This window comes from Carassius auratus, unplaced genomic scaffold (genome assembly GCF_003368295.1).
Source record: "Carassius auratus strain Wakin unplaced genomic scaffold, ASM336829v1 scaf_tig00215336, whole genome shotgun sequence".
Classification (NCBI taxonomy): Eukaryota; Metazoa; Chordata; class Actinopteri; order Cypriniformes; family Cyprinidae; genus Carassius; species Carassius auratus.
Window position 1 is genome coordinate 51,402 of NW_020528041.1, and position 12,538 is coordinate 63,939.

General features: G+C 38.7%; 1 long non-coding RNA gene across 1 annotated transcript in view; it reads left to right on the forward strand.

Moving 5' to 3' along the window:
• Positions 1-12,538, forward strand: part of LOC113094347 (uncharacterized) — a 78,372-nt gene that overhangs the window by 3,817 nt on the left and 62,017 nt on the right. Inside the window, exon 2 of the long non-coding RNA XR_003288060.1 lies at positions 1,434-1,580. This is a non-coding gene — a long non-coding RNA (uncharacterized LOC113094347). The remainder of the gene's footprint in view (positions 1-1,433; positions 1,581-12,538) is intronic.

Consider the following 12,538-nt stretch of genomic DNA (forward strand, 5'->3'; position numbering starts at 1 on the left):
GTGGCTCTCACATTTAAAAGATATGTTCACACGAATAAAGATTTTACAAAGTGACATGGTTATAAATAAGATATTTGAGAGCAGAGATCACATTCTTAAAGAATGGTACAGACTGGAGAGAAGTCAAGGAACCACTCAGGGAGCCTTGAGGGATGCCACAAATTTTGAAACTACAGTATAAATGTGATTCCTGGAAAATTAAAGCTGAAGAGACTTGAAACACTGGCCAATTTGAAATTGGATTTACTTATGTACTACTGAAGTTTTAGTGTTGGTGGAAATCATAGTTCACCGCCAACACATAAAGACTCTAATTTTCTATATTATATTACACTGATATAAAGTATCAGTTTGTCCAGCATGTTTTTGTTTCAGCATATTTTGATTTATGGTCAGTCGGATGTTGGAGCAGTGCTACATTTGAGTATTTCTTCTGGCTCATCCTGTGACAGTAGAGTTTTATTTAAAGTGCGCTTTGGAAAAAGCATCCCAACATGTTGAAAGGGCCAAGAGCATATGAAGTCTTTATTGACCATACCAGTTGAAATGAACCCAAAAGCATGCCGCGTAATGATTGTTGCACACTGGGCCCAAGAGCTGTGTGCTGTGAGCTAACCAATCAATATCCCATCAATAGCTTTTTATTAAAATTGTTTGCAAGCAAATCAAAATCTATATTGTTTTCGCTGAAGAAAAGAGTGTGAAATATTCCATTTGTGCGTTATTTAGATGAATGGTGTGAAATATTGGTTTCTATGCATGATGGAATTAGCGCTCGTTGCCTATACGTATTGTTATTAGAATATCTCACCCGAATTGATTTTTCCTAAGCGATGCATTTGTGATTAACTTATTTCCATTCATTTCCACTGAGCTGAATTAACTATCATATTACCCCTGTATAAAGATGAGATTAATAACACAAGTATTCATTATACTTATGAGATGAATGATATGCTGCACATATCGATTCAGCTGCAAGGAGAGAGTGTGGGGTGGGTTGCTTACCGCTAAGCTTTTATTGTTTATTTACTGCTATATATTGGACAGTACAGGCTGTTTAAATGACTCTATTTCACCAGCTTAAAATATGAGCCACTGAAATTCTCGATATATTGCATTTGTCACCACAAAAGTCCTTTTTTTTCCGCTCCTCCTTTCCACTCAGCATTGTTTAGCCGTTAAATTCAGATCAGCAATCCTCCCTCCGTGATAGACCATTAGACATACACTGGAATTTGAAGAGCATCTTTATTTAGATCAGCCGTTCTGAATATTACTGAATAAACTACCCACCTCTTCATTTTCCCCAAGCTCAGAGATACACGAGGGAGGGGAAAAAAAGAGAAAGCAAAACAGATAGTAGGTGTGGAGGCTGAAAAGGATATTCACTGAAAGTTCCCATTGCTGGGGTTTGTTTCTTATCTTTGCAGACGAGTGGGAAATCAAAGACTGGAATTCTGGGAGAACGCTGGGGAAACTGATGAAGGGGCGAGCTGGAAAGGAGGACGGATACTTCCTGTTCCTGCTGGAGTGACCCACAGGTCTGAAGAGAAGTGAGGGAGAGGAAGGCGGAGAAAGTGAGTGAGTATGAAATGAGAGGCAAGCAATGAAAGCACAGGAGAAAATGTATTAGGAACAGAGTTGGTATGAAAAGGAAATATTCATTAATAGTCCTTTACACCGTAGTTTGGCCTAGTGTTCGGCACACTAGGCCAAACTACGGTCAGGTACAGGTCACTATTTATTTATTTTTAAATCATGTTTGACTTTCTTTTACAGGTTTTCTTTTTTAAATTTTCTTTTACAGGGTTTCTGTTACAGGTTTTCTTCAGGTCATTGCAGTTGAATTCATCTGTGAAATCCAGTCAGATGTTTTTGTACAATACTGCGTAATGCAACCGCAAAGCCACTACCTTTAGATTTGTAACACTGTCACATCTGTTTGATTTATCAAATATGTCACATTCATATTCTACATTTTTTAACACCGTATCACGATATCACACCTTTGTTCTTTTTTAAATATCTGCCCATTTTCAAGAAGTTGTAATTATGTCAGGAAAGAATCTGCAGTCGCACATGCCAGCCAAAAGAGGGCAACATGCTTTCAGAATTCCTCCGCATACTAGAACAGAACAGTGTCTAGAGGGTTAAACGTGTAAGTAACAATAATTTACATTTGCGTTTGGAATGGCTTCCCTATTCTGTCAGTCGGCAGTTCAAAGCAGTTCAACACTCTTGGCAACAAAGGAAGGTGTTGTCACATGCGTGAGATATCCCAGGACTGAAATGAAGTTGCTTACCATCGACGTGTCATCATGGAAGGACATCTCCTTCGTGATGACTGAATGAAAACAAAAGAGAAATGACGTTAACCTATCATTGCTGAAACAACCTGCTGTCAAAGAGATACTGTAGCTTGAGATCATAAGCTTCATTATATATTTAGGCAGTTCCTTTTATTAGGAGTGATATGATTTAATGAGATTTTTTATTTTTTTGTCAGTGTACCATAAATGTAGATTTGGTGGTTCTTGGTAATGCTGGTGATATTACATTCCCAATTCAACGTTATCACTCGTGAGCTTTTTTTTAATATAACTGCATGTGTGTTTGCATCAGTCAAACGGAGCCTATTACTCACAGCAGAAATATTGCAAGATTGTTTTTTTTTTTCTTCTTGCTTCCAACTTAGAACTATTTTTATACAATAAAGCACATGTGTACCTTTGCATTATAAGTGCATAATTACATACACGTGAATACGTTTATATCTGTGTGTACCTTTCCAGTCTGAGCAAGAAAAAGGCTTTTTTTGTGTGTGAATGAGTGTGTTGTGCATTTTTTTTTTTTTTTTGACAAATAAACTTGTATTTTTAGTGCACACATAAGCATAATCAATAATAATATTATTATTACTATTGTTATAATAATTCTTTCATTTTAGACTTTTGATCCTGTTTTATCGAATCACTGTGTATGATTTTTCCCCCTTCTTATTTTATTCTCCAATTCAATGTCTCTCATTCAATCTCTTATCACTCCTGTCAGTATTATTTCCATAACAGTAACGCACTTGTAGAACAATTCAATTAGGCTGGACATGCTGTACAATTAGGTTTTCCTGTTATGGAATTTAACGGTAAATTACTTGCATATTTCTCAGTCATTTGCAAGTATGCAGGGCTCATTTCATTTGTCGCTGAATAGGACCGGAGAGAAATCATTTTTTTTCTTTTTCTTGAAACCAGCAGCTCGACGTTAAAGAACTAAAGGTCAGACAGAACTCTTAAAGTTGAAGGTGACCTATCTGAGACTCATTTAAACTTCATGTGGCAGTGTGGTTCTCCAGATCATTGTGATTACAATACGTCTGTTTTATCAATATCATCGCTGCCCTTTGCGAGTGCAGCTGTGCTTGTGAGATTCAGATCTCTCACAGAATGTCATATTAAACAGGTGTGCAAACACTCATTCTGCTCATAAATGAAGTAAACGTGTTCTTATGCACATCCTTGCAATGACTAATTATGAAACTTCAGTTTTTTATTTGCCTTTTTGTTGGAACTGGGTTAAAGTGTGAATGTGAGATTTGCTGATGTTGTATTTTTAAGCAACAACAAAGAAGCATTGGTTTGTTTCTTTGCATTGAGCTAATTGATCATTGCGTGCTTTTGAATGTTATGCAAACCGTTGTCTTGTAGTAATGAATTCAAGTGAAGTGTAGCTACTAGAATATTCATGCGACTATAAACACATGTACATTTTTATGCAGGATAATTATGCTCACTTGAAAGTAGATTATCTGTCTTTATTTTTGAGTTGAATAACACTTGTTCACTCAAAACATGCTGGAGTCTATGAATGGTTTTGAACAAAACGTTCCACAACTTTTGTTTGCCGTTGCGTCTCGTTTCTAACTGCGGTTGGTATTTAGTCCTCTGAACCAAGTCAAAACTATTCTCGCCACAAGTTTTCTCGCTGTGTGCCACAGATGTAAGTCGCTTTCTCAACCTGCCAATGTAGACTGTCGCAGTGAACACGTTTCTTTTCAGAGCTGTAACTGACATGACACCTTCTCCTCAGCGCGGATCCAGGGATGTGTCTAATCGGCACTGGCAGAACACTCTCTGCTTAATTTTAGCCATAATGGCTGTGATGGGTGAAATGATACTTTAAAGAGGATAGAGAGAGAGAAAGGGAGTGAGAAGGAGAGCGAGAGACAGTGAAAAAAACCTGAGAGAACTTGAAGGTGATTAGTTTTTTCTGGAGAATCTTGGCTGTGGAGGAAGGAACACTAATCCTTGCTTTGGTTGGAGCCATTTTGCGCAATAGGTCCCTGATTCCGCCCCCTCTCAATTTTAAGACCCGTGTCAAGCTCAAGCTCCTCTCCTGCGCCTCGCTGCTCTCATTTCCTATGCCTTCTGGCGAAGCCTGCTATTTATAAGAAATCATTTTTCTTCTTACTTTTATTTAATTCTTTTCTACTTGTTTGATTTTCTGCCCTGCTTAGGAAGGTGGCCAGATGAGTGGCAGGGATCCAGAGGGTTCCACCACTCGCATTCTCACACCCAGAATCCTCTGTTGTGGCCCAGCTGCCTCTCTGGCTACCTGAACCTCATCAACACAACACCCCCCTCACATAACATCAAACATGCACAAACATAGGCTCTAGTAATCGTATAGAAATTCTATATAGCCCAGAGCTCAAGACCTCACTATTCATATGCCTTTGTTTAAAGCACCTACAGGACTTTCTTTTGTCTTTGCTATAGGGTTATAGTCTGGTTGTGAGCAAGCTAACAAGCTTTCTGGTCCAGATCCATTATATTTTTATTGATAGGTGTATCCCCATCAAAGCAGAGCTTAAGGCAGTTTCTCAACATTTGCTTTGAATGCGCGCATGTTTTATGTGTAAAATAAAAGCAGTTTTGTTTTGTTTTGTTTTGCAGCAGAACTGCTTTATTGCCTGATGCAAGCCGTGTTCATGATTGATTTTAGATCATTCTTGAGTGGACTTTTTGCTGTGATGCCTATCGGTATATTTATAAAATTGATGCATATCTTCAAAATAGCCTGTTTGAAATTCTTCAAGTATGGAAAAAAAATATGCCTTTAAATGAGTTTGTCACGTAAAACATATTTGGAATTTGGTGGAGAATTTTTGTTTCTCTAGGTGAAGTTCTCATTGCAGGTCTCTCATCCAATTCAGCTGTCGCTGCATGTTCGAATCCTCATGCGAATGATATGCAAATTTAAATTTATGGAACAGCGAATACTGAATTATCTGCCGTTGAAATGTTTTGCATAGCAGGAGTTTTTATTGTGGTTTCACTTTTTTTCCACTCCTCGCCTCCACAGGCCAGTAAAATTAATTTCCCTGACCTTTTGAGTTTTTAGAGCAGCAGGACTCAAATTCCACATACTACTATTGTGGCTTATTATTTTACTATGAAATACATGAAACGGGATAACGAGGGCTTGGGGAATCTACCTATTGATTTTATTTCAAGGCTAGAAATAATAATGAAAACAGAAAAAAAAAAAAACAGCACCTGGTCCTTGGCTGAGTGATTTTAGAAATATGTTTGTGTATAAAGTGCTATTTTAGTTTAGGTGGTAGAGCTGATAATGCCATACAGTATTAAGATAATAAAACACTGTAAACTTGGGGGAGAAAACAAGTCTTTAAAAAAATTTAACTCTAAAAAATTACAATATTTAAGGGTGGTGGGGGAGGGGATTGCTGGACAACATTAATAAAACTTTAACTGTACAACTTTGTAAGAAAGAAATTTCAAAAAAAAAAAAAAAAAGGATAAATTATCTATTATTATTTTTCACTAGCTAAAAACAAACAATAGATAATTTATCCAGGGAGACCTATACGTCAGGTGTTATCTATGAAAAAATACCTTTGTGAAAAACGCTTGTGACCATCGGACCATTAATAATATAATGAACTGAGTAATGATTTGACACCTCCATCGAGTCAGGGCATGAAGTCTCTATTTCAGAGTGTGTCTTGAAGCGCTGCTCGGCTGTCCTTGCCAGCCACGTCCAATCGATCGTCAAACGACGGGCAGGAGTGGCAGGAAAAGTTTCTCAGACCAGTGTCACTTCCTGCCAGGAAACTTTTTCTGAAACCCTAATGTGTACAGGAGAGCACCAGGGAGGGGGGGTGGTAAGAGAAGTCTCCGCTGAAAGATACGGCTATAGATTTTAATAAATGTAATGGCGATGACACCTAAAATGCCACTTCCACAATGCAGTTTGACAGTGTATTTGTACTAATAACCCCAAAGAGTGGAGATGAAATAGTGGCTGTTCCACCATGGCCATGATTAATGTGGCTGAAGTAATTAAATTCCATTAGGCCCCGGGATCACCTGCCAGTGGAAGCGGGTGGCGGGCCACGGTGACACAGCCATCGTGTACCTGGAGACTAATGCTTTTTAAAGCAGCGTTCCCAATCACGGCCAAGGATACAGTAACAGGGGACATCTGCTCCCCGTTGATGGCTGAATGTATTGATGCATTGGATCATTAAGGGGGGGGGGGGGGGTGCTTAGAGGATGGTGCCAGCGCAAAGCTGTGTTTTTGCTGTTGACAGGAGAGATGCGCCAGAAGAATGCATCCGCCGTGCCTGCGCTGGCAGTGCGCGGTAATCTCTGGGAGTAGAAGACAGCAGAAGTCTGGCTGCAGGCTGTAGCGTAGCGTAGCAGGGCTCAGTGGGAGTAGCTTTGCTCTAGGTGCAACGTTGGGCTGTTGTTGTTGCCTCTTTTTTCTTCTTCTTTTATTCTCTGCAGCGGTACTCTGTCCTCCTGGTAGATGGGTACGGTGCCACCCCCACATCTCCTGCTGTTTTGCAGCAGATTCCCGAAGACTGGCATCATTGCAGGCAGAGAGAGGCCTGTGCCCTTTACAAATGGCTACAGTAATGACCCACTTGGGAGGCAGTGGGTCGCTGTGGATGCGCATGTGTCCAGGTGCCACAACATAAGCATTTCATTAAATATTGAAGCATCTGCTTTCATTTATCGAGTTGTAAAAAAAATTTTGGCCACGTTCCAAAAGTGACTAAAAGTATGCGAGATGCAAAGATCTCTCGCTCACTTTCTCTTTTTCTGTCTCCTCTCTCTAATCACTTTCTAGTTTACTTGACCTTTCTTCTGCTAATTAGTTGCCTTCTTGAAATGCATTATGGGTAATCTATCTTGGGCGATCCAGCTTCCCCACTTTACTCGCTCCGGTAATCACTCGAAACGTATGAATGATTTATTCAGCCGAGCTATTTCTCACAATCTTAAAATACACAAACCATCAAATACAACCCAATTATTACCTCATGCCTGAAAACTGTACCTTTGTCCCATACCTGTGTTGTGTAATTGTGGTGACATTGAAGCAAAGAGAGTTATCTGGGAAATGCACGAGCACAAGTGGGCAGGAACTTGCAGCTGTCTCAGAAATGCAATTGCACAGATGAGCACGGTAATGTAAGGTGTTGAGATTTGCAGACATGTGCCCATGCTGTGTTAAATGCTACGTGTGGTGTGGTCTGAACGCGGGTAGTTTTAAAACAGGCTGAAGAAAGAGTTGCGGCCAAGCACAACCTTGTTACACACACTTGTTACACACACTTGCAGAAAAACAAAAACAAAATACCTTATTAGATGCAAATGGTTTCTCAGCAACCCAACTACAAGCTATGTATATGTATGTATATATATATATATATATATATATATATATATATATATATATATATATATATATATATATATATATATATGTGTGTGTGTGTGTGTGTGTGTGTGTGTGTGTGTGTGTGTGTGTGTGTATTTTTTTATCAAGATTTGTGTGTGTGTGTGTGTGTGTGTGTGTGTGTGTGTGTGTGTGTGTGTGTGTGTGTGTGTGCGTGCATTTTTTTATCAAGATTTTGTTGCCTTTCATGCTAAATGAGATGTTACTTGTGCATTTGTGTTTGTCTGAATGGATTGTGTGTCTGATATGTTTGTCCATTGGAAGCGGGTACAGCAGATGTGTGGTGCTGGGGCCCCAGGCTGCTGCCAGCTCCTTGGATCCTGTGTTGACAAGTGCCTTCAGGTGCACAACACTCCCTATTATACACATAACGAAGTCCCTGACATAGAACCAGAGCCAGAGAATGCTGTCAAGCCCTTTGTGTGTGTGTGTGTGTGTGTGTGTGTGTGTGTGGGTATGAGAGAGTGCTGAATTAGGGAGAATAAACAGAAAGTGTATACTAATGAATGGTTGTAAGATTTAATGATTAATGATTTTAAAAATGGGGTTTGTAAATCAGTGTTAATGTATATTTGTCTCATTAAAGTTATGTTAAATCACACCAGTGGATTTTCTGTTTCTAAAAGTCATGATCATGACTTTTTAACAATTTGCTATAAAGGGAACCTATCTTGACCAGTTGCAATTTTGTAATTTTTTTCTATGGAAACATACTGTAAAAATACTATATTCAGAATCAAGCTCCAAAACTACTTGTTCTGAAATCACTGGACAGACATGAGAAACTTTGCCTGCGCTGTCATTTGAGGTAAGTGGCAAACAGGAGCCTTTAATTGTAAGGTGGCACCATTGCAGTTTAGATCTAAACAGTGCATGGTTTGCATGAAAATGTTATGTCATGTGGATTTAGTAACACACAGTGGTACTGAACCTGGACAACCTTTAGGAGGTGGTCTGAGTTTGGTTTCAATGGAACTATGGCACAATTTATGTGAATGTGAATGTAGCTCAAACTTTTTTTCCACACTTGTTCAGGAGGTAAAGTGATATGCATTTTAGCCAATGATGATGTCATTATTTCAACAAAACACATGAAGGGGATGACAGTGGTGGTGATTTACTTTGGATACAAGTAAGAGTCAGCCTGTAGTGTAATAGCAAATGAACGCAAATGCACCAGGGTTCGATAGAATCAAGCGAGTCTGAAACCAGACCAACACTACAGGGGGTACTGGGAACATTCACACTCAGATTTGGAAGGCAGGAAAATGTGCCCAGTGTGAAAACCCTGTAAGATTCATAGAATGGGTGTTTAATGGTCAAAAAAAAAAAAACTTTTTTTGAAAAACAAAACAAAAAAGAAACATATGTAATTGTGTATATATATATATCTTGAAAGTGTTAGTGAAGACAGCATTGTTTCCCTGAAAATTATATGTGTGGGTCTCCATATGAATGTACATCAATTAAATCTGAAGTAAAGAGAAAGGACAATTTATTGCTCTGAGGATTTATTCAGTTTAACTCTGTAATTGCTTGCAATTCACTTGCTCATTATAGTACAATTTAGTGCATTTAACAGCAGCTGTTATAGAGTTAATGACGAGCTATAGGTAGGATCTATATTATCCCAAATGACTCCCTGCAAGGTGTAATTCCACTCTTTTAAACACTCTTTCAGCATGCAGGAACTACAGGTTCGAGCATTAGAAAAAGATTAAATGTGAGTGTAATTTTTAGGCGAGAGAGAAATCAAGGATTTCTTTACTTGAACAAAAAAATTAATGTATAATGATTCCAAGAATGAATCATGGATACTGGATTCAAAGGACCTTTGAAACACACAATAACTATCAGGGGCTGATATGTGGGTGAATGTGTTTGGATCTCACAAAATGCCCCGGCACAATAATTCATAAATAAATAATAAATGCATTATTTTTCTTTCTTTCTTTCTTTCTTTCTTTCTTTCTTTCTTTCTTTCTTTCTTTCTTCTTTCTTTCTTTCTTTCTTTCTTTCTTTCTTTCTTTCTTTCTTTCTTTCTTTCAAATTCATTAGTCATGCTATTTCAGTTATATTGTGGCTATTTATGTGTATATTCTCACTTGTTAGTGTGAACATGTATGTGTGTGTGTGATTGTGTGATTCAGTCACTATTTCAGAGTGTGTGAATTGACTGTGAAGATGCCTTTGAGCAGTGGCAGTGTTTTCTGTTTGATTGTTTACCACTCCTCCCTCCCTCGCTCTCTCTCTTTCTTTCTCTCCCTCTCTCTCGGCTGTAAGTCTAAAATTGTAATTATGCTGCCTGACAGGCTCGGTGCATGATACACGGCCCTGCATCCATCACGACGCGAGGGCCAGTGGCGGCCCATGCCTTGCCTGGTTCCTGAACGCCGGAGCAAGGGCTGAGCAGCAGGTGCCATATTACTGTGTACAGAAAAGCAATTAGGAAGCATATTGCATGAATGAGGAGTGCATTAATATTAGCGAGAACATTTTTCAGTGGGCTTGATGCAAGTCTTTTTCTTTTCTTTATGCAACATTAAGATTGTGGAGCTCATAAATTCTCTGCTTAAATTGCCATCTGTTTCCCTGTCAGAGCACTCTGAGAATCTGAGAGGAGAGGAGGGGAGGGGGAAAGGAAAAGTTTTCTCTCTCCCTTACTCACTCTGTCACTCATCTGATCTTTCTGTTCTTTCTTTAGGATAATGTGTTTTTGCAATTTATAAAATGGTTTGACACGTTAAATTGAAAGTTCACCTAAAAAAAAAAATGCCATTGTTCAACAAATTCAGAGAAGAAATGTTAAGTTGAATGTTCATGCTGCCCTTTTCCATGCATGCAATGGAAGTGAATGGTGACCAGGGGCTCCAAAAAACATCATAATAGTCCAAATGGTGCATGCAGTAATGTTGTAGTCAAGACCACCTAAACTGAGATCAAGTCGAGACCAAGACCAGAGAGTGTTGAGACCAAGACAAGACCTAGACTTTTGGGAGTTGAATCCAAGACAAAACCAAGGCAGGGAGAGTCTGAGTCAAGACCATACCAGCACTTCTCAAATTCATATGAAAGTTTTACATTTACTGCCTGAGAAATGTCTGATGTTTAATCAATAAATACGATAACAATATTAAGACCCACTAAGCCAATAACAGCCAATAAGCTAGGTGGCCGGCAAATCACCATGAGTGAGTCACTGAATCATTTATTCTAACGATTCTTTCAAAGCAGCTAAATCATTTGTGAAAACAGCTCTCTTGCTCTTTTTATATTGCTTAATTATATGTTAATACATCTCATACAGATCTTTTTTTTTTTTTGCAATCATATTTAGATTTTTTTGGGGGGTAATTGTATGAAACCTTTTATACAATTACCCATTAAAATCTGACCTGGCATAAAAGTATAAAAATAATCAAATCAAAGTAAATTATTGATTGCATTTGAAGCAGAAAGTCCCACATCCAATCACGGTAAGGAGGATAAAATAAATCAGACAATGCACTGGCAATTTAGTAATATCCCTGCAGTTGTTGTTTTGACTGGTCAAAACTTGTCTCAAGACCGGTCTCAAGTATTACAACACTAGCATGCACTGTTGTGGAAGATTATAGTAAATAAATAACAACTCATACACAAAGGGGCCGAAACTTTGCAGAAAACCTAAGTGGCAACAAATGTTTAAACAATTTAAATATGAAAGAACTGCGGAACTTATTGTGTTGTTCATAGGTCATGTTCTCAGGTGATAAACCAGTCGAAGTGAAGTTCTTTGGCAACAATCCGCCTCTTTATATTTTAGACAAATTTTACATTTTGCTTCTCTAATATCATTATTGGTCCACAGTGCTGATATGTTTACCTGTTGTAGCTTATTCACAGTTACTAGAAGCTTTAATTAAACCTGACTGTTTTGGTCAATGATTTCGGCCTTCCAAACTTTTTGGGGCCATTTCACCCAAATAATTTAATTGCTGTAATCGATTTCACTTCCTTTTATATGAAAGAGCTGCCAATAATCTACAAAATATATAATTTTGTATTTACCATGAAAGAGAAATGTGAGAAGGCGACCGTGCTACTTTGGAACAACATGACGATGAGTAAATGATGTGTAAACTATTCCTTTAACCATAGCTTATTGTTAGCGCCCTGTCTGAGTACTCTTAAATCAATTTTGTTTTGGGTTTTTCCTGTGGAGGAGATATTTTTTAAGTCGATTTTTTTGTTGTTTAATTGAGTCAACATGCAGACTGTAAAATATTCCTTGGCAAGAGCATGTTAAAAACATGGATTAAACTGGTGTGGCTTTTGGGAAAGAGGAAACCTGTCTGTCCTCCCTTTCTTTCTTTTTCATTGTCTTTCAGCCGGAGAAGAAGTGCTGCTCATCGCTCGCTCTCTTTGGCACGATGGCCACATTCTCAGGGCTATCATCTCAATAACACGGACGGCTTAATGACGGCACGTCCAAGTGCTGTCATAGGGAGATTACTGTCAGTGCGTCCCATGCCCGCAGGGGATGTGGGGGTGTGCTGAGCTCAATTGGAGGGGGGCAGCATAGAACCCCATGATAATTAGCCAGCCTGCAGTGTGTGTAAAGCAGTCTGAACAGCCAGTGAAGCAGTAGAGAGGGCAGTGCATTCACTCTTTGTGTATCTGTTCTCCCTTCCTTTGCCTTCAACTCAGCCTAGTATTCAGTAGTATTCCAGTATTCCAGTATTCAGCATCATATGATTCTCCAGAAGGATTTAACAGAAATGTATTT